Source organism: Aristolochia californica, unplaced genomic scaffold, assembly GCF_029961685.1.
Source record: "Aristolochia californica isolate CCGP_79_NKW_82.1479 unplaced genomic scaffold, dmAriCali1.0.hap1 SCAF_284, whole genome shotgun sequence".
Lineage (NCBI taxonomy): Eukaryota > Viridiplantae > Streptophyta > Magnoliopsida > Piperales > Aristolochiaceae > Aristolochia > Aristolochia californica.
Window position 1 is genome coordinate 22,501 of NW_027181975.1, and position 3,147 is coordinate 25,647.

Sequence of the window (3,147 nt, forward strand, 5' to 3'; positions counted from 1 at the left end):
GGGAGCCTGTTGATAATTTAGGTCCTGTAGATACTCGTACAACATTTCCTATTCATAGATCCGCGCCTGCTTTTATCCAGTTAGATACCAAATTATCTATCTTTGAAACAGGGATTAAAGTGGTGGATCTTTTAGCTCCTTATCGCCGTGGAGGAAAAATTGGGCTATTCGGTGGAGCTGGAGTGGGTAAAACAGTACTCATCATGGAATTGATCAACAACATTGCCAAAGCTCATGGAGGTGTATCCGTATTTGGTGGAGTGGGCGAACGTACTCGTGAAGGAAATGATCTTTACATGGAAATGAAAGAATCCGGAGTTATTAATGAACAAAATCTTGCAGAATCAAAAGTCGCTCTAGTCTATGGTCAGATGAATGAACCGCCGGGAGCTCGTATGAGAGTTGGTTTGACTGCCCTAACCATGGCGGAATATTTCCGGGATGTTAATGAACAAGACGTACTTCTATTTATCGACAATATCTTTCGTTTCGTTCAAGCAGGATCAGAAGTATCCGCCCTATTAGGTAGAATGCCTTCCGCTGTGGGTTACCAACCCACTCTTAGTACAGAAATGGGTTCTTTGCAAGAAAGAATTACCTCTACCAAAGAAGGATCCATAACTTCCATTCAAGCAGTTTATGTACCTGCGGACGATTTGACCGACCCTGCCCCTGCTACAACATTTGCACATTTAGATGCTACTACCGTACTATCAAGAGGATTAGCTGCCAAGGGCATCTATCCAGCAGTGGATCCTTTAGATTCAACGTCAACGATGCTCCAACCTAGGATCGTAGGCGAAGAACATTATGAAACTGCGCAAAGAGTTAAGCAAACTTCACAACGTTACAAAGAACTTCAGGATATTATAGCTATCCTTGGGTTGGACGAATTATCTGAAGAGGATCGTTTAACCGTAGCAAGAGCACGAAAAATTGAGCGTTTCTTATCACAACCCTTCTTCGTAGCAGAAGTTTTTACCGGTTCTACAGGAAAATATGTTGGTCTCGCAGAAACAATTAGGGGGTTTCAACTGATCCTTTCCGGAGAATTAGATGGTCTTCCCGAGCAGGCCTTTTATTTGGTAGGTAACATCGATGAAGCTACCGCGAAGGCTATGAACTTAGATGTGGAGAGCAAATTGAAGAAATGACCCTAAAGCTTTGTGTACTGACTCCTAATCGAATTATTTGGGATTCAGAAGTGACAGAAATTATTTTATCTACTAATAGTGGCCAAATTGGTGTATTACCAAATCACGCCCCTATTGCCACAGCAGTAGATATAGGTATTTTGAGAATATGCCTTAACGATCAACGGGTAACGATGGCTCTGATGGGTGGTTTCGCTAGAATAGGCAATAATGAGATCACCATTTTAGTAAATGATGGTGAGAGGGGTAGTGACATTGATCCGCAAGAAGCTCAGCGAACTCTTGAAATAGCGGAAGCTAACTTGAGTAAAGCTGAAGGCAAGAGACAGGTAATTGAGGCGAATCTAGCTCTCAGACGAGCTAGGACACGCGTAGAGGCTGTCAATGCTATTTCGTTTTCGTAATCGTCGATGCATCAGAATAATCAAAAGAAGCTCCGTTTATACACCTTATTTGGATTCCACCAATTGGATACAATCAAGTGTAATCTGATGCAAGGAAAAAAATACAAACATAAAGTATGAATAGTGGGAGGATAATAGGGAAAGGGTAAAAGATTAATTAAAAAATAGGAAAGGGTGGGTAGAAAAACTTATTAGAGACCATTGACTCCGGTATCTAATAAGTTATACCTACTATTGGATTTGAACCAATGACTCCTGCCGTATGAAAGCAATACTCTAACCGCTGAGTTAAGTAGGTCATTTATCATCACAAAGAAAAAAAAAAGGAAGACCCCTCGCATGGGCATTATAGATGGAATACTACTTCTAAGCAATACCAATCTTTGTCAGTAAAGGGGTCAGAGAGCTATCATATGGGACCATAGAATATCCATCTTGACAAGATATTATCTAGATGTTAAGATATCTATGACAAGGGCTATAGCTCAGTTAGGTAGAGCACCTCGTTTACACGCGCGCCAATGCTTTTTCAGGGGAGTTCATCATGCAATCAACAGAATTGATCTTATTGATAAATCGGTGTCTTACTCCATGGATTCGAGGGAACAAGAGAACAATAGCCTGACAAATCTTTGGTTCGGTCCGATTCAGGTACCAATTTAAAATAGAACCCATCATTGATTTGATAATTGATAAGGTGAATACCTAGTCTATTCAATGCTAGGCATAATGGGTATAAGGACCTCAAAATAACATAACCTCTTTTCGCCCTATGAGCTTTAAGGTGTATGAAGTATCATATTTGACTCTTTGAGCGGAGCGATAGAGACTCAACCTAACTTAGGTTGATCTAGGCCGGAGGCAGACCTACGTCAAGGCAATCCTTCTTTGAAAACACTTTGGTATTGCTCCTGGATCAGAATACAAAAAATGAATCAGAGCACGTGGAACCATCTCGTTATCTTCCTGTCAAGAAAAAGTATGGTGGACTAGCCGATTCTTATATCAGTTAACGAAAGAGCCCAATGCAAAAAAAATGCATGTTGGGTCTTTGAAACAGTTCGAATCATTTAGATAATACTCAGTTTGATCTGTTTTACCGAGAAGGTCTACGGTTCGAGTCCGTATAGCCCTATATATTTTGACATCCGTGTCATTTTGACATTTTTGTGTAGCTCTCATTTTCTCACATTAGTGCTTGTGGCTGGCCCGCGCGGTGGGTTGGCAAAGCAAGTAGTCTTCTGTTTCTGCACAATACTTATTTTTTTTTTATTCCAACCTAATCTAATTCAATTGTTCATCATTCCAATTCTACTGGTCCTTCCTTCCGATACAGACTTTATGCAAGCAAGAAGATTGGGGGCCTGTTTGAACTTGCACGGGCTGGGGATCCTTCTGACTCATCGCTTTGTTGTTCCACAATAACTCCAATGCAGTGCATTGTTTCAGAGATAAAAAATGGACGCTAACCTATAACCTAAACGTATCAACGTTTGCACCCTCTTCTATTTCTATGAGTCTATTTTTGGATTTGGTCTGTCGAATCGTTCAACAACGCCTGATTCCATTAGAAGTATCTTATGCGGATC